The sequence below is a fragment of the Callospermophilus lateralis genome, chromosome 11 (genome assembly GCF_048772815.1).
Source record: "Callospermophilus lateralis isolate mCalLat2 chromosome 11, mCalLat2.hap1, whole genome shotgun sequence".
NCBI lineage: Eukaryota > Metazoa > Chordata > Mammalia > Rodentia > Sciuridae > Callospermophilus > Callospermophilus lateralis.
Genome location: NC_135315.1, coordinates 64103382 through 64128068, shown reverse-complemented (window position 1 = coordinate 64128068; position 24687 = coordinate 64103382). Strand labels below are relative to the sequence as shown.

Below are 24687 nucleotides of genomic sequence, written 5' to 3'. Positions count from 1 at the left end.
CATTCTTTGGTTTTGTACACTTAAATTATACATTTGTTTTGTTTCAAAGGAAGATTTTGGCTTTAGGGCCCTCTCTGCTCCTTTGTTGGTAAGCTCCACTTATTCAAGGTTACTTAGGGGACTGTTCATCAATCCTCAAGTTAACACACCCTTGAATGTGAATCTGCTTTCCTAAATAAATTGTCTCTCTGAAAAGGAAGAAAGGAAGGAAGGAAGGAAGGAAGGAAGGAAAATAAATTAACTCTCAGACTGTTTGGGCATGGAAGACTTTGATAAAGACTTGCCCATAGCATCCTAATGTTAAATCATACGACCATGTGACCTCAGCTTGTTTCAGCAGATCACAGCATGACTCAGATCTAACTGCCTGTGTATAGACTTGGTATTTACATACATGGTGCTTTGTCTCATGGCTAAACTCTTAACCTAGCAAGATCTCTGACAAATGGGTTAATTTAGATTTGTCAGAGACAATAAAGTCGACTTCAAAACTGAAACACGTTTGTTTTGTTTTGTTTTTGTTTGGGGCTGGGGGTTTCCTGCCATTCAGTATTATTACAGCAATTTTTAGGGTTTTAGGTTAAAGCATTAACAATGCTTCTCTGGCATCTCAAAATTTCATGAGAAGGTAATCAAGAAATAACTTAAAAATAAATGTGGTGGCCAGTCGCTATGGCACATGCCTATAATCCCAGCGGTTCAGGAGGCTGAGGGAGGAATGTGAGTTCGAAGTCAGCTTCAGAAACTTAGCAAGGTGCTAAGGAACACAGTGAGACCCTGACTCTAAATAAAATACAAAATAGGGCTGGGGACGAGGCTCAATGGTTGAGTGTCCCTGAATTCAAACCCCAAACCAAATAATAATAATAATAATAATAATAATAATAATAATAATAATAAATTTGGTGAGGATAAATATATGTGATAGGAATAAAACATCCAAATAATTTATAAGTGAGTTAAAATACTAAGCCATCCTCTGCTAAGTATGAATCAAGTACTCAGATTCATGAAGTCTGTTGAAAGGCACTGCATTTGGGTCTGTTCCATGTGGTTCACAGATTCTTGGTACAGAAAACACTGATGTCATCAAGGATTATCTGATCTTTTGAGAATTACTATTCTAGAGGAACAATGTAAGTATCTAGAAAAAAACTTTAATTAGAAAGCAATCTCATATGGAGACATACTTCAGTGGACTTTGAGCAATGAAGTTTTAAGATATTTAAGGATCATTTTTGTCATCCATTTTAAAATATCTGGAAGTCAATAATTTGTATAAGGACAACTCATTCAATACTTAAGCTTTAAAATAGCCACTTTCTATTTTAGGTAGCAGTCAGTTTGAGGGAAACATCTTTTGCTTTGTGGTAGGTGGGCTAATGAAGGCTATTCTGATAGAGGCAGCAGCTCTGGCCCTTTCTGCCTGTTGAGAACCCTTTACTATGTGGCCCAATGCCAGCAGCCATGGCAGGGACGGCAGGGACTTCTCTGCAAAATGTCAGCTGCTGCTCTATTTCTATCACTCCTTTGCTTACATGAGATTCTTTAAAATGTACTTTTTAAAATCCATTTGGTGTTTTAGGAACGTCTTGCAGGATTCATAAACAAAAATCTTAAGCTAGGCCAGGTGGCACATGCCTGTGATCCCAGCAACTAGGGAGGCTGAGGGAGGAAGATTGTGAATTTAAGGACAACCTCAGCAACTTAGTGAGACCCTGTATCAAAATAAAAATAAAAAGGATTGGGGATGCAGCTCAATCTCCAGGACCAACAAAAACAAAAATCTTGAGCTTTTTATACCCAAATCTGTTGTGTGCTGTAGGTGGTGACGGTGAGTGACCAGCACTTGCACCTGCACATGGCACTAGTCCATCTGGAGTTTGCACATGGTAGGCATTACAGGGTTTGCAACTGAACTGTCCCCTCAAAGTCCTGTGTTGAAGTCTTGGTCCCCAGGGCAGCAGTGTTCAGAGTGGGGCTTGGGGGAAGTGATCAGATCAAGACAACTCTGACCTCGCTGACGGATCAGTCCTTTACTGGGTCACCTTGGAGGAGAATACTGGAAGGTGGGGAGGAAGGATGAGGGGCTTAGGGAGAGAAAGGGTGATCTCATCCCCAGGCCCTGCCTCTCCCTCTCCTTCCCAGCCCCCAAGAAGCCAGCAGCTTTTCTCTGCCAGGAGCTTTCCGTCATGATGTTCTACCTGGGGCCCAGAGTCAATAGAGCCAGTGACCATGGGTCTGAAATTCTGGAACCATGAGCCAAAATAACACTTCTTCTTGTAAGTCGATTTCTCTGGTGTTTTGTCACAGAGTAATAGCGTCTGCATCGCCTTACAGGACCATGGACAGCTCCTGTAATGTAACTTGATGATGGGTTCCAGGTAGGTTCAGCCTAAGAACCACTCCTTCTAACTCTCTCTGTCACCCAAGTTAGACCCAAAGGGCCTTTCCACACTGACTTCCCCTCTGATATGGGACCAGATCAGACCAAGGATGGGGCAAGTCCACATCGGCATCGAGGGACCAAACCACCTGGTGGAAGATCAGCAAAGTCTTCAGAGAAAGCCCCTCAAGAGGAGGAAATTGTCAGAGTCAAAATGGAGTCACTGAGGCATCCTACACCAGGTACAGTCACTGGGCTTCCTGGGCACCTCTGCACCTGGGCTCCTTCTTGCCTCCTGCTCTGCAGTTTGTGACAGTGCTCTGTGTTCAGGAAGAAACATCTGCTCTGCCCCAGGTGCCTTGATAGGGTTCCCACTGCAGCCCAGCAGCAAATGGCCAGTCAGATGATGGCACTCCAGAGCCCTCAAGGCTGAGGAACACATGGGAATGGGGAGGGGGGTGGAGTGTAATGGTGCCCATTTAAAGTTAGAAAATTTCTAAGAAAGATTTTTTTTTTTTCTTTCTCAGTCCCCAGCCATTTCCTGAAAACCTGTTCATCCTAAATTGGTGTTTGGGGCTACTGGAAGAGAACAAATATATTCTATATGTTCGAGGAGGATGTGTATTTTGGGAGGAACTGCATGGCCTTAATGCTTGCTGACCTCCTCACCCCCAATTGAATGTTGAAATTTGTGGAGCATTGGAGAGAGGATTCGGTCAGGGGGGCAGAGGCTCTATGGGTGGCATTAGTGCTCTCCTGAAAGAGGCCCAAGCTTCTGCCATGTGAGAGCACAGCCAGAGGTGATGTCTGCCAACCAGAAAGTGGCCCCCTCCAGACACCAAGTCTTCCAGTGCCATGACCTTGGACTATGAGCCTGTGGAATTGAGCATGAATGTCAGCTGCGTGTTAGTCAGACTTGGATCACTGCAAAAAATGCCCAAAGCAGCTAACTTTATGAAAAAGAAGAGGCCAATTAGCTCAGTTTTGAAGGTGGAAAACCATGACACCTGCCTCAGCTCAGTTCTTCTGAAGACCTCATGTTGATGGCGATGGGGACCTAACAGCAGGGGTATGTTGGAGCAAGCATCACATCTCAAGTGGGGGGCAGGCAGGCTCTGGCCACTGACCCAGGGACTGCCCTGGCGTTATACCTGGGAACCTTGTTTAGAGCAACTTATTCTTTTATGTCTCCAGATTCCTAAGGCTGTCCACATGTCATCCCTCTCCAGGGCTCTAACTCTAGTCCTGTAGGCCATCTCTGCTATTCTGTGCCTGTCACATCTGGCTCCCTGGGGATTGCTTCCTGACAGGCAGCCATGAAAGAGCATTCTGTCACCCCAGGGATTCCTCACCCCCAATCCCATTCTCACCTTCTTCCTCCTGGCACCCCAGGAGCACCCCTAGCACAAGACCACACTTCTGCCAGCAGGCAGGGACTGGACACAGCCCCCGACTGTGCATCCCAGGGGCTGCTGCTTTCAGCCCAGAACCCCAAAACACAGATCCAGGCAGCCTCTGGCCTCCAGCCTAGGGTAACCCCTTTGCATTTCCAGATTCTGGTGAGGCTTCTGAAGCTGGGCCTGCCCATAGGCCTGGGCTTCCTACCTCAAGTGTCCTGGTCCCACAGGGATCCTGCAGCCACGTGTGGGGCTCAACATCCTCTTTGTTCTGGCAGCACTGCCACCAACTCAGCTCCAAAGATTTTCTCCTTTATTTATTTTTATTTAATTTATTTAATCAATTCATTTAGTAGTACTGAGGATTGAACCCAGGGGCATGGACTGCTGGGTTACAGACATATTTTTATTTTATTTTGAGACAGGGTCTTGAAGTTGCCCAGGCTACTCTAAAACTTGAGATCCTCCTCCTCAGCCATCCAAGGCACCGGGATACAGGCCAGTGCCACTCAACAACTGACGGCTTTTTAAAGGATCCTCAGCATCTTGTCATAACTCATAGCTCAAGGGTTTGTCAAAAAGATGAGGGGGTGGGGATCTGGGGTAAGAAGGACAATAGAATGAATCAACATTATTACCCTATGTACATATATGACTATAATACCTGTGGGATTCTACATCATGTGCAAACAGAAGAATGTGAAATCAGACTCCATTTATGTATGATATATCAAAGTACATTCTACTCTCATGCATAACTAATTAGAAAAAAATAAAAATTATATTTTTAAAATAAAAAAACAGGATGTTCTCTTAAAATTCTCTTATTTTCCATTTCAACTTAATAATAAATAAATAGTAGTAAAGATAAACCCACAACTTGCCTTGGCGTCGCCCACCTGGCCCGGGAGGTTTCCTTCCTGAACCGTCCATCCGCTGGCCTGCGAGGTTTCCTTCTCGACGGTTGGGGGCGCGCGCGAGGTTTCCTTCGGAACCTTTAGGGGGCGCTAGGCAGCGGGCACGCGGCGACCCACCTCCCTGCTCCCCTCTGGACGCCGCGGAGGGCTGCTGTGTACTATGGCGCCCGCCCAGGCTTCACAATGAGACTGGGGTGCAAAAGGTCCGGCGTCACCCACAAGGGATGAAGACAGGGCGGCTTGCAGCTCCCTCCCCCAGGCTTCGGACCGGGAGCAGCAGGGCGCTACCTTGAGGGAATGCCTCTGCTCTTGAGCCTCTTCCTCCTGGCCACGCTTCTGATCCCAGCCACCAGGGAGGCTGAGGCAGAAAGATCTCAAGTTCTGGCCAGCCTGTACAACCAAACGAGACCTTCTCTCAAAATAAAAAAGGCTGGGGATGCGACTCAATGGTTGGACACCCCTGTAAGGCGGAGGCTCTCCAAGCCTGTGGCACACCAGGCCAGCCTATTTCCATCCAGGAACCGGCCTCATCCAGGGCCAATGTGGGTGGTAAATGGGGTTTGAGTTTGCCAGCCCCCATGCCTGGCCAGGGAGACTGCACCAGCCAGAGGAACAGGGACTGTCCCACCAGGAGGCGCTGGTGGTTTCTATGGTAACATTGGCAGTGACCCCAGTAACTGTCCCAAAGGAGGTCACCTTTGCTCAAGCAGAAGTTCAGAAACTTGGGAAAGTGGGGGCAGTGCCTGCGAGGACAGTCACTCAAGCCAGTGGGCCAGTGCTCGCTAAGTCGCACTACCCTTCAAAGGGACGGTGAGACTGTGCAGGGGTTGACAGGCAGGGAGGATGGGTGTGAAGGTGTGAGAAACACAAAGTCCTGAGGCCCATTTTCAGAATGAGTATTTAGCTAGCCTGGTGTAAGAGCCAGTTGCTGCCATTTTAACTGCAGCCCTTCCCTTTTCCACAGTTTTAAAGTGAGTCAATCACATAGATGGTAGGCCCTGAGGGCTTCTTACAGAGCAAGGGGCAGTGCTGCCTTGGGGATAAAAAGAGGCAGCCTGCCCACCCCAGGGTGCTTTCTCACTGAACTGTTCCAGAGCACATCCTTCTGCAGAAGTAATGTTTGCCTTGCTGAGTAACTTGAGCAGTGCCTGATTTCTTGCAGCACAGGGTATTTCCAACAAGGGGCTCACCAGCCTGAAGGCCCAATGCAGCTGCAAGGCAGGCACTGCAGGGAGACTAGAACATGGGGTGGGGACACTGTGACTGAACTTGGAACCTTTCCAGCTCAGACTCTTGCCCCTCTGGCCGCAGGTGCATCTGAATGTCAGCTGCCTGACCCTCACCAGGCACTCAGCACCCTGGCCTGAGTAGGGAGATGGAGCTGAGTTTTTATTACTGTATGTGCATTGTCTGGGTCTAATCTTGAGACTCCAGCTGGAGCTGGCCAGTGTCCTCCTTGAGCAGCAGTTAAGTTCAGTCCCTAACCACTTCCCTCCTCCTGCTAACATGAAGCTCTGCCCTAATAGCCCCAGGGCCCAGTACAGGACAACTAGGGGCAGTCCTATGCCCCTTTGTCCACCCAAATTGTTCAAATGAACCAATCAACAGAGAGCAGGAAAAACCTAGCTACCCCTACCTGTGAGCCATTGTCAGCCCCTATAGCTCCAAAGGGCTGTCACCCAGCCCCAGGGACACCCCCATGGCCCTACCTGGCAGCTTCCTCTTGGTTAGAGCTCTGCCTTCCATCTCCCCAGGGTCACTGTGGGAGTCCACATTAAAAGACCCTTTAAGTCTTCTGTAACAGGGGTCTGGGCAGCCTCTGGCCCCAGCCCCAGGAGGATGAGACAGGGTGATTCACAGGAAGATGCCCTAAGTGTGAGAAATAGAAAGTTTAGTGGCTCTTTTTCACAGTCTGGTATTCAGCCTTTATTGGATCCAATCGCAGCCCTTTCCTTTTGCCCACCCTAATTCTAAAATTAGCCAATCATGTAGATTACATCCCAGACTCCTCTGAAAGGAGTGAAGGGTGGGTACAGGCAAGAACAATGGAAAGAACCCATATAGACAAATCTTCTTTTCCTTTAAAGAGTTCTAAGCAAGCAAATGAACAGTGGCAACACTGTGTAAGAATATCCTAGTTAGTTTTCTTCAGTCACAGGAAGCACACCTGGAGGCTAAGGGTAGACATTAATGAACACCATCAAGGCCTAATTCAAATGTAAAAGACCTGAGGCTCCCCTGTGGGCTGGACTGTCCTATGGAACAGTCCAGCCAACTCCTTTATCCCAGAGGTGGAAAACCATAAGGTGGGGGTGAACCCAGATGGAAGGTATAGGAGGACATGTGGGGGTGAACCTGGATGGAAAGGAAGACAGTGGCTTTGATTCTGACTGTTTAACATAGCTTTTGCTCCATGCTCTACCCAGAACCATGTATAAACTCCTAAGTTGGCACACCAAAATGGGTTTTTCTGCTATCAGGCCTCCTCCCACATGGTGAATCTGTCCCTTCTCCCTTAAGTAAATCCTGATCCTTTTACTCTTCCCTTTTATGATTGTCTGTGGATCTTATTCTTCAAAATTCAGGAGACAACAACCAAGAGGAAATTGGTAAAGTCCTCCATGAGGCCACTGGAAGCCACAATCTTGCTGGGCATTGGCCCCACCAACCGACTGCCATGGAATCCTGTGATGGACACTTGGGCTTTGCCTTGTATATCAGTTTCAGGGGCATTTCTTGTCTGCCACATGATGTCCTGTGGACACAGGATCATAGCCATCACCATAGCTGCCATTCGCCAGCAGGATGGGTGGCACCAGCTCTGCTCACCTTGATCATGAGGGTCTGACTCTACAAAGGCACAGTCTCCCTGGAATTGATGGACAAAACACAGAGGCACACATCAGGCAAGCACACACCTCCTTACACATCACACAACCCAATACACACGTCACACACACCCACTCAATACACAGTACTACAACTCACATGCCACAAAGCACACCATCCTATCCAAACTGTGCTGTACAGACAACACACAACACGCACAGCACCCAACTATCCACACACAAACCCAGCACACACACGACATGCACACAGCACACACACACTGCACACACACCATATACATAAACATTATACTACACACCTACACCATTCTTTGAACATTATTAAAGCTTTTTTTGGCTCACTATATGATCAATGTTTGGAAAGGTCTGTGCACGTGTGTCTCTGTGTCCTACATCTGCACCTCAGGTTCCAGGGCCATGTGGTGTGGCCATGGGGGGTCTTAGGTCCTACAGGAGGGGCTCATGTACCCCTGGGGCTCACTCTCCTGGGCCCTGCTGAGCCCCTCCCATCCCAGCTGCCCCTGGTGATATACTGAGGGATCAGGACCCAGCTCTCATGCTACCTGTCAGCCAAGGACACCCCTGGGCACCCACAGGACCGAAGCCACACCACACAACTCAGTATCCCCATGCTCTAGAGCTGTGGGCTCCCTCCACCCATCACCCAAGTGGCCTTTCCTTCTGCTGGTCCAGGGACTTCCCACCCAAGGACTTTGCCTGGTGTCCTTCACATTTCTCCAATGCTCATGCCTCCCCGGGGAATGCAGAACTGGAGAGGGGAATATTAACCATGGGGTGGGCCTCCAGGGTGAGCTCAGAGGCCCTCCTCTCTGGACTCTCCCTCCAGCTCTGACTGTGCCTCAGCGACCTACCCCAAAGCCCAGGAGCTGCTTGGAGTGGTCTGTGCAAGTGGGAGATCCGTGTCCTTAGGGGGACATGCTTTGGGGGCCTGGTACAGGGGGAGAAGGGATGAAAGGTGGGGAATTCAGGAGGGGACTAAAGAGACGCTGGAAGCTGGGACATCGCAGGCCCAGGCTGCACATAGCCACACCTGCTGAGCAGGGGACATGGACAGCACTTCAGTGAGGGGTCCAGGGTCTGTAGACTGGGGACCCTTGGGAGCCCTAGAAGGGGAGCAGGCACTGGGGAGGAACTTTTTTACTTCTGGACCCAAGAATCTGGAGTCCCTGCTGACAGATTGGGGCGTTCACCAGTGTCAGAGAAGACAATATAAAACAGAAAAATGAATTGAATCACAATTTGGTCAAAATGGAGCATGAAGCTGATCTGCCTCTGCCTGTCCTTCCATCTGCAGGAAGGAAGCCAGGAGACAGAGGGAGAATCTGATCTTCCTCTTCTGTCCTACAGAAGCACTGCCATCAATAGGAACAAAGCTGGGAGATGCAGTTGTGTAGGCCCAGGGGACCCTGCTGGGGACATGACCAGTTCCCTCCAGCCCTACATTCCTTCCTGGGTTAGGGCTTTGGTCTGGCCAAAGCTTCCATCCTGGGCATGGGACAGTTGACTGCAGGGAGCTGGGATGTTGGTAGGAAATGGCAGGGATTGAGAAAAGGGCAATATGGAATTTCTTTGAAAATTTTTGATTTTTATTGGGCCTTGTCTCAGTCTCCCCGTCTTGTCCATCCTGCAGTCTTGAGGGATGTGGGGCTCCCTGTCTTCTGGACCTTTATTGAGATCCCCTCAAGGGAACCCTGAGCTTATGAATGAAAAGAGCCAACCTGCAAAGATGCCCACTGCTTCCACCTAGTGGAAAACTGGGGAAACTGCTCTGAAGCCTTGGCAATGCCTGCTTTGGGTAGGGTTGGCACCTGCCCATCTTCATTCTGACAATGCCCCTGTCTCCAAATAACCTTTTCTGAAGACATTACTGATTGTCCATCAAGTGGTCTGGGCCCATGTCGCTGGAATGGACTTGTCCTGTCCTTTTGTCTGATCTGACCCCTCATCAGAGGAGAAGTGACAGATTGTTAAAAATCAGTGTCAAAAGACCCTTCCTGAGCCAAACTTGAGCAATAAAACAGGCTTAGAAAGAGTGGGTTCCTGGGATAAGCTTTTACCTGGATTCCTGAAGCACTTGCCTGGGGTCCATCAAGAGCAGCACCAGGAGGGCTTGCAATGGAGAGGGGGCCCTGGTCAGCATCTGCCTCCCCCAGCCCCAGATTCCAGGTACCCTGGCTGCCATCACTGTCCTGTCCAAGTTACCAGGACCCCCCTTTCACCTTATGGGCCTCCACTTCTCTCCAGGGCTCTGGGGCTATCCACCATGAAGGTCATTGGGGACATCAGGGAGGATGTGGGGCTCAAAACAGGTGCTCAGATCTACCTTATTCCCCATCCTCCCAATGCTGCATGCATGGAGAACTTTGCTATCTCCTCATTTACCCTTGGGGTACATGCACCTAAGTGTGTTCCCAAAACCCAGTCCCTTCCTCCAATGGTAGAGCTAAGGGATCCCGGATCTCCTCTGCCTCATCCCCCCCCATCAAAAATGTGGATCCTGCAGTTCTACCTGGGAGACCGTCTGTGATCAGGGGCAGGCTCCTGGATGCCCCAGCTGTGGGGTCAATTAGGCATCACAACAGTGATCAGGTGACCCTGGCTGCTAACTCACACTCAGGGTCTTTGGGAAAACATTCTATCTGCAATTAAATTCTATCTTTATTGTGTTACAAAACAGCACGCGTCACTGTGGAAACCTTGGGGAAGGTGGAGAAGGTGAGAGCAGGAGGAAGCGGTGGCCTGCATGGAGACGCACAGGAGACCTCAGCCCTGGCGCCAGGCGGGATCTCTGCAGTCTGTGAGCAGGGAGATGGAGGCCTTACACATTCTGCTGCTGAAGCTGACGTGGAAGGTACTTAGCAGATGCCTCCACTCCGCCTCTGACCAGGGCTGGATGAGGCCTTCACCTTCTTTCCACTCGGCAGGGCTGAGCAAGGCCATTGTCGCAGGTGGCAGGGGACATCTGTAGTCTGAATTTTCCAAAGAGCCAACACTGCCTTTGCATCTGGAGGATGGCATATATTTTTATTTACCTTTCCCTACAACCTATTCTTCCCTGCAAGGGCAGAAAGATGCACTTTTCAGGTCCGTGTCATTCCTCAAACCATGTGGGTCAGATCCTTTTTGCTAGTTAAGGTCCCCATCAAGCTGTCCCTTTCATCCATGGACTGGACCCATCATCTCAGCCCTAGTCAGGGGCATATTCTGCAGCCACATTCCTTGCCAAAGACTAGAATTACCAAGGGAGGAAACATTTCTGTGTTGAGGAGTCCTCTAGAAACTCTAGAGGACTGTCGTCTAGAAACTCAGGAGACTCCCAGAATCTGCCAGAAGGTCACTCCAGAAGAGACGAGGGAACTCACCCTGCAGTGTGCACAAGTCTTCCACTGAGTGTGGACACCAGGTCAAAACATCCATAGAGCTTGGTGCAGTGGCCACGCCTTAATGCCAGTTACCAGGAGGCTGAGGAGATCCAGAAGATCACATGTTTGTGGCCTGCCTGGACAACTTCCTGAGATCCTATGTTGAAATTAAAAAGAAAAAACGTCTGGCAGAGTGCTCCTGGGTTCCCTTCCAGGTACCACACATCAACAAATTCATGTATGTTTTTTAAACATTCACACACTGATGTGCCAAGAGCCAGCATCAGGGTCCAGGATGATCCCAGACCTGCCTGTGGAGGGAGCAAGTACCCAGCACCACCACACCTGGCCCTGCCTCAACAACCTGGTCCTGCTGCCTGACCGCTGTCAGCTGAGCTTGGCTCAGGTGTGTCTAGGATGGGGTTGCCCTGGTCTTTATCTTGGCATTTGGTTTTGTCTTGACCTGGCTCACCTCAGCCCTGGACTTGGTCTAGGCTTTGGTTTTCATCTTAACAACCTTGGCTTTGTGCTTTACCCTGCTCTGTAGAAACAGGCTTCTATTGCTCCTAGAATTGATTTAAATCTAGTCAATTGATTTAATGTCCAAGTCTTTGAATGAGCCCACCAACTCACAGTGCTCCCTTGGGGACATCTGCTTGATAGACATCATCTGTCATCTTACTGGAACACCCAGGCAGAACATCCTCACAGGCAACAGGACAGGTCCCAGTCCCTCCTTGACCAGCTCCTGATTGTGTCCTCCCCTGGAGGGTGCTGCTAGTACCACACAGAGTATGGGCCCAGGGGCAGATGGGTCTGGGTTCTGGTACATGCCCTTCCCCTTGTTGCTTAGGTACCACTGTCAAAGTCACATAAACCCCCTGAGCATCCTTTGCCACTTGGAAACTGAGGCAATCACTGTTCCCTTACAGACTGGAGGCAGATGGTTCATGACATGAGGTGTGTTGAGCATCCTGCCAGACTCAGGGCAGATAAGGTGCTGTCAACATAGGAAAGCTCTGTCCTTCCCAGTCTTACCAGCAGGGTGGAGCCAGGAGCTCCTCCTGTCTTCACACCCTCAAGTCAGCACCCTCGGCCACGCGCGCGCCTGCGCGCGTCCCAGGAGCCGCTGAGGGGAGTGCGCGTTTGTGAGGAGCGGGAGGCGGGGGCCGGGCCAGCTGAGGCTGCGGGGGCCGCGGGGCCCGACGAAGGGGGAGGGCGGGACCAGCTCCAGTACTGCTGTGACCACAAACGGAGCGAGTTCCTGGGCCCGAGGGGAGCGATGCTGTGGTTCCAGGGCGCCATTCCCGCCGCCATCGCGTCGGCTAAGAGGAGCGGCGCGGTCTTCGTGGTGTTTGTGGCAGGCGATGATGAGCAGTCTACAGAGATGGCTGCAAGTTGGGAAGATGAGAAAGTGACAGAAGCATCTTCAAACAGTTTTGTTGCTATTAAAATCGATACCAAAAGTGAAGCCTGCCTACAATTTTCACAAATTTATCCTGTAGTATGTGTTCCATCCAGTTTCTTTATTGGAGACAGTGGAATCCCTTTGGAAGTAATAGCTGGAAGTGTTTCTGCAGACGAACTCGTTACAAGAATTCACAAAGTCCGACAGATGCACTCATTAAAAGGTGAAACATCAGTGGCAAATGGCAGCCAGTCAGAAAGTTCAATGTGTACTCCATCCGCCTCATTTGAACCTAATGACACATCTGAAAACTCCCAGTCTAGAAATACAGAGCTTTGTGAGACACCACCTACTTCTCCTGATACAAAGTCAGATGTTGCAACAGGAGGAGAAAATTCAGACCGTACTACTCCCTCTCAGGAGCCTAGTGGATGTTCAAATCCAAGACCTGCAGGGGACCTCACCGTCAGAGTGGAAAGACTAACCAAAAAACTTGAAGAGAGGAGAGAAGAGAAGAGGAAAGAGGAAGAACAGAGAGAGATTAAGAAGGAAATCGAGAGGAGAAAAACTGGAAAAGAAATGTTGGATTATAAAAGAAAACAAGAGGAAGAATTAACAAAAAGAATGTTAGAAGAAAGAAACAGAGAGAAGGCAGAAGATAGGGCCGCTCGAGAGCGAATAAAACAGCAAATTGCATTGGACCGTGCAGAGAGAGCTGCTCGTTTTGCAAAGACAAAAGAAGAAGTAGAGGCTGCCAAAACTGCTGCCTTGTTGGCCAAACAGGCAGAAATGGAAGTCAGAGGGAATCCTATGCACGAGAAAGAAGTACTGTTGCAAGAATTCAGTTCCGTCTGCCTGATGGTTCTTCCTTTACAAATCAGTTTCCTTCTGATGCTCCTCTTGAAGAAGCAAGGCAATTTGCTGCACAGACTGTTGGCAACACTTATGGTAATTTTTCACTAGCAACCATGTTTCCCAGGAGGGAATTTACCAAAGAAGATTATAAAAAGAAATTATTGGATTTGGAACTTGCGCCAAGTGCTTCAGTGGTACTATTGCCAGCAGGAAGACCATCTACATCCATTGTACATTCTTCCAGTGGAGACATTTGGACATTGTTGGGGACAGTACTTTACCCATTCCTTGCCATCTGGAGATTGATTAGCAATTTCTTATTTAGTAATCCTCCTCCTGCACAGACTTCAGTGAGAGCTTCATCGCCAGAACCTTCAAACCCTGCATCATCTAGCAAATCAGAAAAAAGGGAACCAGTCAGAAAAAGAGTGCTGGAAAAACGAGGGGAAGACTTCAAAAAGGAGGGGAAGATATATAGATTGAGGACTCAAGATGATGGTGAAGATGAAAACAACACTTGGAATGGAAATTCTACTCAGCAGATGTAGTGCAACAAGTACATTATGTACAATAATCATTGTTTCTCTTATGATTTAATTCAACTAAAATTCTACTGGAGAAGTTGGTCTGCTTTTTATGTTTTCTAGCTGATCTACAAATGTGTCTTTATTCCTGATGAGTGGGTGCAGGTGAAAGTTGTTTAACCCAGAAAAGTTAAGATGTAACAAGCTGCTTGCATATGGTAACCAACAACAGGAAGCCTAAAAGATTCCAAAGGTCTGCCACAGCCTCCCTCCATTAGCTTCTTCCTCATTGTTTCATAAAGCCTTTAACCATGTGCTCTCAGATGGCATGTTTCTTTTTAGAATACTCTTTCCTCCAAGACACTTAAACCCACACAAAGTAGCTGGTATGTCACTGAGTAATTTGACTCTTAGAGCATTTTAACTAGCCAATCAGATGACAACTTATGTTTAACTTTCTCTTTTTGCTCATCAGCTGCAAGCTAAATCTTAGTTTTTGATCTTACATAAACATTGAATAAAAGTTCTTTTCCAAAAATCAGAATGATTTTATTTTGCTTTAAGCATCTTTTTGTTGTACAGGGTTCTGATGAAGTCACATTTCTCTCTTCTGTTCCCTCTCCACCCCCAATTCCTGGAAGCTATTTCAGCAAAATAGCTATCTGCCTTCCCTTAAATAGCAAAGGAAGAAATTTTCTGATGTACTTCGATGCCATGCTGTCTCTCCTAGTTCACTGAGGCATCACTTGGCTTGCATAAATTTATGGTCGGTCTTCTCACCTGTTTTGCTTCTGATGCAAAACAGTTGAGAATTGCTAGTCTACGACTTACTGTTTTTCCTCTCACCTTTATATTGAAGTTTTGTATTCAGTAATAAAGACCTCTCTAGGACTTTAAGTACCTGTGGTGTGGGATGAGAAGTATAGAATAAAGATACACTTTTACTCATTTATTTCTTAATCTGACTTACATGCTACTTTTTCTATGTATGTTTGGTAATAGAGACCACTAAACTAATGATGTTTGAAAGGGGGAGTAAGCATGTTAGTTGCTGTGTTTTCAGATTTGAAAGGTATTGCTCTTTGAGTGAATGTGTAAGAAGACACTGACTTTTTTTTTGTAACAGGAGGAAGGAATTATCTCAGCAGACTTTTTCACCTATGAAATGACAGTGACTTTTTAAAATGGTAATAGTGTTGGCAAGGAAATGGTGAGATATAGGCTATGCTGTTGGTAGAAGTAGAAACCAATATAATCTGGAAAAATTCAGAAACTAACGATTATTTCATACTCTGATTCAGTGATTTTTTAAAATAATGCTGATAAATGTATACCTTTTTCACACATAAACATACTCATTGTATGTTTATTTTACTTAGAAATTGGAAACCAACTAAATGTCCTCTGTAGAAGTAATTACTTTTTGATGACAAATGATATACTACTAATTCAGTAATTCACTTTAATATTGATTAAACATCTGTTATGTGTTGGGGGAAAAGAAGCAGGATACAGAGCTGTAGTTACAGTATGATCTCAGCTTTGTAAAATAATTTTATATATAGATAGAACTATGTATTAATATATATGTGAAGAAAGAAGAAAACACAGTGTAACATTAATAATGGTAAGAGTGGTTATATGTGATTCCAGTTTTTCCTTTTGCACCTTAATGTTTTCGCAGTCTTCTGCAATGATCATTACTTCCATAATTTAAAAAGTGAGTTTGAAAATCTCTAGTAGGCATCCCATTTAAAGTTTTGTCATCTTTAAAAATGCAGCAGTAGGTGATATTTTTTTAAAAAAACTGTCAAAATGGGTGTGACACTAGTAACTATTTAGAGATATATTTGCAAAAACATTGAATACCTCAAGTCATTTTGTTTTGAAGAAAATCAAATATGTCTTAGAGAAATTACATAAAAGAATGCTTCATAATCTTTGAGTAGGAGAATCCTTCCTCAATTTTATCTTTTAAAAAAATAAAACATCCAATACAGTATATAAGGCTATGAAATGAAATGAAGTCTCTCCTCTGGCATCTTACTACCCCCAAGCACTGCTCTTCCCAAGAGGTAACCTCTCTATTAACAGTTTCTTCTGTAATTTTCAGAAAATTTTTATGCATATATGAGCAAATATGTAATCTTTATTTTTAAATAAATGGGATCATATTATATATACTAAAAAAAAAAAAAAAGTCAGCACCCTCACTGGGAGCCTCCTCCCCATCAGCCTGCATTTCCTGTCCCCCAGCCCCCACTTGCTCTGTGCTCACATTTTCTCCTCTCCCCCTCTAACTTCCACTGTCTGGCTCCCCTGAAGCCTCCAGAACACCCATAAGGAGGCTCAGTCCCACTCCTTGGGCTGGGAGCTGGTGCAGAAGTCCAGGAAGGCCCAACCTGGCTAGGAGGGTGATGGTGCCAACTCTGTGGCCATGTTCTGATTGAGGGTGGCACGCAGGCCTGGCCAGGGCACTGCTGAGGGATGGAGCCCTGAAGAAGAATGCTCCAGGGCTGCTGGGAGAGAGCCGCAGGGAGTGGCAGGCAGCAGTGCAGGGCTCTGGAGGCACAGGGCAAATGGCCAGGGCAGAGCCCTGTCGGGGAAGGACCACTGTCTAGCATCTAGCAGACAAACGTTCCCTAAAGACCCAAATAATGAATGCACACAGAGTACTCCATATACACATATCTATGGGCCAATGCACACAACCCACGGTCAAAACCTCAGAACCAAAAATGTGCAGAGCTGGGGTGCTTTGGCCTGACTTCATCTGACAGGGGGGTCTGTACCTCCTCCCTGTGGCCTTCTGTGAAGCTGCACCATGGCCCTGCCCACTTTGTCCAGCTTCTCAGCTCCTTCACCTTCACTCCTCATCACAGAAGTGTTTTCTCCCTTGGTCTGAAACAGAATTTCCATTTCACATTGCAGTGCACATTTCATGGGCTCATCCTGCCTTACTGGGTAAACACCTCCTCTTCCCCTTTCAAGTGCTTGACAATTTCTAGAAGTGGCCAAGTGAGCAGAGTTTCTTCGATTGCTTCATCTGCATTATTGAGCCCAAGGAAGGTGAGCTTGAGTCTGGGTTGTGTGCTGGTCCAGTTACCAACTTGCTTTCCAAAACTTCCTACTGGCTTGTTGGGCTTGTAGCATATTTGGAGACAAGAACCCAGAGGAAATTGATGAAGTCCTCCATGAGGCCACAGGAAACCACGATCCTGCTGGGCACCAGGCCCACCAGCCAACTGCCATCTTGACACTGGAATTCTATGATGGACACTTGGGCCTTGCCTTATATGTCAATCTCAGGAGTTCCTTGTCTGCCACAGACTGTTCTGTGGACAAAGGGATCATTGTCATTACCATAACTGCCACTCACCAACACAGGGTAGGTGGCACCTTGACCCTGAGGGTCTGGCTCTGCAAAGGCACAGTCACACTAGAATTGACGGACAAAACTACACACACACATACCAGATGCCCACACACCTCCTTGCACATCACACAACCCAACACACATAGTCACATACACCCACTCAACACACAGTATGACAACTCAAATGCCAAGAAACACACCATCCTGTCCAAACTGTGCTGTACAAACAACACACAACATGCACAGCACCCAACTATCCACACAAACACAGCACACACACACACTGCCCATCCACACCATACTTTGAACGTTATTAAAGCTCTTTTGTGGTTCATTATTCAGCCAGTATATGCAAATTCGGTGCACATGTGTCCTTGTGTCCTGCAGCTGCTGATCATGTTTCTTGTGCCATGTGGGGTGGCCGTGGAGCCTTGGGACCTGGAGGAGGGGCTTGCATTCCCCTGGGGCTCACCCTCCTGGGCCCTCCTGGGCCCTCCTGAGCCCTTCCTGCCCCAGCTGCATCTAGTGATACACTGAGGGATCAGGGCCCAGCCCTCCTGCTGCCCCTCCCTCGGCCACACCTGGGTAGCCACAGGACAGCAGCCACACCACACAACTCAGTTTTCCCATGCCCTCAAGCTGTGGACTCCCTCCACCCCTCACCTTTCCTTCTGTTGACCCAGATGCAGATCTTCCCACTGAAGGAATTTGCCCCATGTCCTTCACATTTCTCCAGTGAGCTGGACTCCAGCTGCTGCCTCCTAGAATGCAAAACTATGGTGGGGGATATTAACCATAGGGTGGGCCTCCAGGGTGGGGTTCGGAGGCCCTCCTCTCTGGACTCTCACTCCAGCCCTGACTATGCCCCAGGAGCTACTTGAGGGTGGTCTGGGAAGGTGGGGGCTCCATGCCCTTAGGAGGACTTGCTGAAGGGGCCTGGCACAGGGGGAAAAGGGAAGAAAGGTAGGGAGTCCAGGAGGGGACTGAAGAGACACTGGAAGCTGGGATATCACAGGTCCAGGCTGGTCATAGCTTCTAATTGTGCAGGGGACATGGACAGCACCTCAGTGAGGGGCCCAGGGTCAGTAGGCTGGGAATCCTTGGGAGTTTCAGCAGGGGAGCAAGCATAGGGGACGACATTTTTTTATTCCCAGGGCCCAACAATCTAGAGTCCCTGCTGACTGGATAGGAGCACTCACCAACATCACAAATAAGAAAAGACAATATAAAAAGAAAAAAATGAATTCAATCTCCATTTGGCCAAAACAAAGGAAGATGCTGATCTGCCTCCACCTGTCCCATAGAAGCAGTGCCATCTACAGGAACGAAGCTGGGAGACCCAGATGTGTGGATCTGCTGGGTCTGGAGCTCTTGTTCCTCTCCTCAATGCTGCTCCTCCCACTGGGTACAGAGCAGAACATGGTGAGTATGTCCCCAAAACTCTGGGACTAAAGATGGGGAAGAAGAACCCACTCTCAATCCCCAACACTTCCTCTAGGGAAGAGCTGACCAACCTGGGAAAGAGTCTAGGTGACTGAGAAGGTGGACCATGAAGCTGACTGTGGCTGTCATCAGTGAATAAGAACCCAGAAGGGACAAAAAGAGAGCCTGGGAGGAGGGCAGAACCCTGCTCCCAGCCTTTCCCAGGGAGGACCCTGAGAAGGAGGTAGCTGTGCAGAAGGAGGCTCAGGGGTAGGTACAGGAAATCTCTGTCTCAGGGCTTCTGAACCTCAGGACAGCCATCTCTGGCACAGTGCAGAAAGGCACCCTGCAGAAAGCCTGTCAGCAGCCACAGATCTATCTACTAAGTAAGAGGACAGAACAACCCAACCAGGACAGCCAGATGTCTCCAGGAAGCATCACAAGCTGGGGTGATGAAGGACCACCGTGAGTTGAGAGTACTCCTGCACCACACGAGAGGCAGCCAAGAAATTCAAACTCCCAGCATCTCAAGAGCCCAGAACAAAACACAAAACAAACTCTACAAGGGACAGGCAAGAAAGGAAATATGCACTCAACAACAAAGATCAAAGGTGCCCAGGGAACTGCAGGAAAAACACCCACCATATTCTCATAAAGAAGTAACACTAGAGAGAGGGTGGTGCTCACTAGTAGGCAACAAAGAACCAACTGCAATGAAGACACACTGGGGTGCGGCCCCTGGACACAGAGGCACTTTAGCAACTCAGAGAATCCTGAGCAATGGTGGGTGAGGGGTGCTCACTGAGAGGACACAGAGTGAGCACTGTTAGGTAAGGGCAGCTCACCCTAGAATCAAGAGGAAACTGAACATGGTTAAGCAAGGGGCCCTCACCCTTATGACCCAGAAGAGACTGAGTACTGCTGAGCGTGAAGGAAACAAACAGATCAAGGACCATTCCATAGTGCTGCCAAGAGTTTAAGTAAAATAACTGCATTGTTGGTGGTACAATAACTTGGGAGACTGAGACAGGAGGATAGCAAATTTGAGGCCAGCCTCAGCAACCTAGAGAGACCCTACTCAAAATTAAAAATACAGAGGACTAGGGATTAGCTCAGTGGTAAAGCACTCCAGTACCAAAAAAAGGGAGGGAGGGAGGGAGGAAGGAAGGAAATTAAAAATGGATCCTCTTTCTCTTTCAGAAGTGGGAGAAGAATGAGAAGAAACTGTAGAATCAGATGGTCTGTGATTTTTCATTGGTTCAAACTGGCCCTCTTTGTGATATGAGAAAATGTTGAACTTCAATTTAAGCCTGTAAAACAACAATGCTATTTTTTTCTAATCCCATTGAATTATCATGAGAGTAGGAAAAAAAAAACATAAAATACATTGTCAAAGTCCAAAATACCAAAATAGAAGAGAGGTGTTCTTACAAACTAAAAATTTTGACCAACCTCTAGTTACTCTTCCTATTACTGGGGGAAAATAATAATAAAGTTTCATTTTGGTAATCACCAGAATATGTAACAAAATGAAATATTGTAGCAAAAATAAAATATCTATTTTAAAAAAAGAAAGATCCATTTATGTTTAGGTCAAGTCAGAAAATGTTAAACATGAAAATAAATCCAGGAGAGGGAGGGAAGAAGGCTTCAAGATAAAATGATGTGAAAACGTCTGCAGGAGAGCATATGCAAAGACATTGGGGGAGCACTGGAAGGCAAGGGGCTCTCACCCACAAGGTTGAGATTTTTGTATCTTATTTAATATTAACCTAAGATTATAGAGCACTATTTAAAAACTACCCCAGAGACAAAGCAGAGTTCTGGATAAAATGATAAGATCTTGGGATAACTTAAGGATGTCAGGCATGGACATCACATCAAACAGTAATTCTTACACCTGGCTTTCCCAGGATCACTTGGGAAAGACAAAGAAAGGCAAAATCAGATCACCAAGACCCCCTTCCCTAGGTGAACTGCTCAGCCAAGCTTCCTCTCCTTTACATATTGAACCACTGTGTAGTGAGTGTGTTACATCAACAAAGGTTCCCAAGGTGAGGGGAAAAATCTGGAATAATATTCCAATATTAATATCCATACATTCACTGGAAAAAATTGATATGAAAATCACAAGTGTTTCCATCAAACACAGAAGAGATTTTTCTTTTTACAAACAACTCTTCCTAGGGCTCCCTTCACGTCTCTGTTCCTCAGGCTGTAGATGAAGGGGTTCAGCATGGGAGTCACCATCGTGTACATCAGAGACATGATGGGTTCTTTCACAGTAGAATTATTAGCTGATGGACATAAATAGAGGCCAATAATTGTCCCAAAGAACAGTGACACCACGGAAATGTGGGAGCCACACGTGGAGAAGGCCTTGTGAATACCACGGGAAGAAGGGACCTTGAGGATGGAGGAGAAAATTCATGCATAAGATATAATGATGAGTAAGAATGGGAAGAAAACAATGATCCTCCCATGATAAATATCACTAGCTCCTTGACATGAGTGTCAGAGCAGGCCAGCTTCAGCACAGCAGACAAGTCACAGAAAAAGTGGGGGATCATATCATCCACCCAAAAGAGACAGTCTTAGGTGGGGTTATAGCTCAGTTGGTACAGTGATGGCCGCACATGCACAAGGCCCTGGGCTCAATTCCCAGCATCACAAAAAAACAAAAACAAAAACAAAAACAAAAACAAAAAACTAGTCTTGCCATGAGCAGAGTGTGCAACAGGGCATGGAGCATGGTCAGCACCCAGGACAGCACCACCAGGGAGAGACAGAGCTTGGGGCTCATGATGGTGATGTAGTGCAGGGGGAAGCAGGTGGCCACATAGTAGTCATAGGTCATGGCCACAAGGAGGAAGCTCTCCAGGTCTCCAAAAAACAGGAGGAAGTTCATTTGAGTCAGGCAGCCTGCATAGGGGATGGAGGGAATTTGGATCTGCATGTTCTGCAACAATTTAGGAATGGTCACAGAGGAAACCAGAGGTCAGAAAAAGACAAGTTGCTGAAAAACAAATACATAGGTGTGTGCAGATGGGAGTCCAGGTGAATGAGGATGATGGGGAGGACCTTCCCTAGGACAGAGGCAGTTACATAGCCAGGAACAAGGCATAGAACAGGTTTTGGTGCTCTGGCTGAATGGGCAGGCCTAGGAGGAGAAACTCTGAGATGAGAGTTTGGTTCCTTCCTATCATGCTCTGTCTCCAGTCTCTTAAAGAGAAAATAATACAGTCCTTTAGAAACTCAAATAAAATTACACATTTCTATGATATATAACCTGTTAGGGGTCTTTCAAAAAAATCTTTATTTCACTCTCTTTGCAATAATTACCATCTTATATCACAATGTGAATAATTATAATCTTTAAAACAAGACATGACATTTGCTTCACTTCTTTTTAACATGCTATAATATTCCATTCTTTTGTAAACATTCTGACACACAAAATGTATTGATGTGGTTTGGTTTGGTTTGGTTTTTGCTTTTCTGCCAGGCCAGTCACCCTCAGTGATTATAACTGGGTCCTGCTTTTTCAGTTTCTGACATGCTAATGCTCTTTAGGAATTTTTCTAAATTTTGCAGTCTTCTAATTCAACATATACTCCCAAGAAAAACTCATGTACTTCAAGGCTTCAAATATCATTTAAAACTCAGGAGTTGACATCTTTCTATCCTATAGAACCCTATTTTAAGGCTTAATGACTATCTTCCCTTGAATGTACCACAGGTATAGTAAGTAAAATAGATCCCAAGTGAAATTCATAATCTCTGCCTGCTCCTTTCCCAACCCTGTCCTCCTGTCTCTCATATTAAGTAAAAGGAATTCAGGCTCAAACTCAGAAACCTGAGAGTTTTGTTTCACTCACTCATTTCTCTCACCATCCATACCCAACCCAGAAAGTCCTACAGAGTCTGCACTGCATTTTGAATTCATCCACTCTTTGTTCCAAACATCACTACCTTAGACAAGCTGACCTCCTATGTCACTTGAACTGTGCAAACTGCCTCTTAAATTCCTGCTTCTAAGCTTCAATACCCTTCTCCTCCAAATACTTTCTTTTGCACTGTGACATTATAAGATGAAATCTGGTCATCCCTCTCTTCTGATTACATCCAGTGATAGATTCTCAGTGCTTTTAAGAAAAAAGACAAAGTTCCCTTCAGGAGCACAAAAGACACTTCATTACCTGATCCTTTCCCACTTCCTCAGCCTCTCCTCCTGGCTGCACAATGCCTCTTGCCTCCCCTGTCAGCAGTGCTGGGCTGAAGCCATCATTTCTAGGCTCCAGTGTTTCACACTTGCTGTTTCTCCTACTTCCCACCTGCTTTCCTTGCCTCCCTCTTCACCTGGCCTACCCCCTCATCTTTCAGGGGTATTACTTGGCACTTGCTAAGCTAAACCTTCCTGGTATCGTGCTATAGTTTCCACAGCATCCTGGACTCATCTCATGGCACTCAGTGCCCTGATCCCTGGTTGACGGATGACTTCCCATTGATTAGGAACTCCATGAAGAAAAGTCAGGTCTGCCTCAGACTGCAGCAGGGCAAGCCCCTGGCATGGAGCCTGACGTGGTCAGTGTCCCATAAATACTGACTGGCTGCCTTTCAGGCTGAGGCACGCATTCCTTCACCTTAAAAGACAGCAAAACTCTATCAAGTTAAAATTGCCACTACTATCAATTGTTTCCAGAACAAGAACTCACTTCTTTACCATTTAGCTATGCATTTTGACACTCTGTTACAAACTTCATGGATGTAATTTTGCAAACATGGAAAACATCAGGGTACATCAGATCTACTGCTCATTTCACTACTTTGTATTGAGTTGGTCTAAAACTCCCCCTTTCTTTAAGTCCCTAGGAACCTAGGAGGTTTCTAAACTTATTTATTTATTTATTAAGTGTAGATGGACATAATACCTTCATTTTTTGTTGTTTATTTTTATGTGGTGCTGAGAATCAAACCCAGGGCCTCACACATGCAAGGCCAGCACTCTACCACTGAGCTACAACCACAGCACCTCATCTAAAAATCTTTTATGCTTCATTTCACCTTATGTCATTGATATTGGTGTGGGGAAAATGAATATGATGGTAATTTTAGAAATTATGGGGGAAACAAAAACAATTCTACCTTCAAGCCCTTAACTGAGTTCTTCCTCCACTATCCACAGCCCACGTGATGGTTAATTTCATGGTGAGTTTCATTTCCTTTCAACTCGGCTAGCCCCTGGTACCTAATGTGTAAGTCTTAGTTAGATTTTCATCACTATGACCAAAATCCCTGACATAAGCAATTTAAAGGTGGAAAGTTTACTTTGGTTCACAGTTTAGGGTTTCCGTGCATGGGTGTCTGGGTTCTGTTGCTCTAGGCCTGAGGTGAGGCAGATCAAAATGATGTAAGGGTGTGGTGAAGGAAAGCTGCTCAGCTCATGGCAGCCAGGAAGCAGAAAGAGAGTAAGGAGGGAGGGAAGGGCCCAGAGATAAACCCCTTCTAGCGCCTGTCTCCAGTGACCTGATTCCTCCATCTAGGTCCCACCTCCCTGTGGTCCATTCCACCCTTAGTGGATTAATCCACTGATGAAGTCAGAGGCCTTATGATCCAATCACTTCTCCAAAACCCCACCTCTGAACACATGAGACTGGCGGCCGTTTCAGATCCAAACCATACCACCTTGCTTCAGTCAAACACCAATCTAGATGGTTCTGGGAAGGCATTGTATTATGATTAGCATTCAAATCAATAAAAAAATCACCTTTCTTGGGGCTGGGGGTGTCTTGCCTTAAAAGGAAAGTCTGCTGAAGAGAAAAGGGTTCTACTCCAGTTTGCCTTCAGACCCAAGATGGTAGCATCAACACTACTGGGCATCTGCTCTACTGACCTGCCCTATAGATTTCAGACCTGCCAGTCCCATGATCATGAGAGTTAATTTCTTAAAATGAATCTCTTTTTCACTCTTTATCCCGTTCTTCTCTACCCCTTCCTCTTTATCTACACATATCTATCTATGTAAATGATCTGGTTCTGATTTCTGGAAAATTCTGACTCTAATATAACTGTACCCCAAATATAACAAATAAATCAGAGGAGGGGCATTAAGAGATGTAAGGAGCTCCTTAACTAAAAAGACATAATGGAAGCCAACCACTGGGATCTTC

General features: G+C 46.6%; 2 pseudogenes; one reads left to right on the top strand and one right to left on the bottom strand.

The window, feature by feature from the left end:
- Positions 1–12164: 12164 nt before the first annotated feature.
- On the top strand, positions 12165–14848 carry LOC143642239 (UBX domain-containing protein 4 pseudogene; annotated as a pseudogene).
- Positions 14849–20659: 5811 nt separating this feature from the next.
- Positions 20660–21550, bottom strand: LOC143642320 (olfactory receptor 1468-like; annotated as a pseudogene).
- Positions 21551–24687: the final 3137 nt, after the last annotated feature.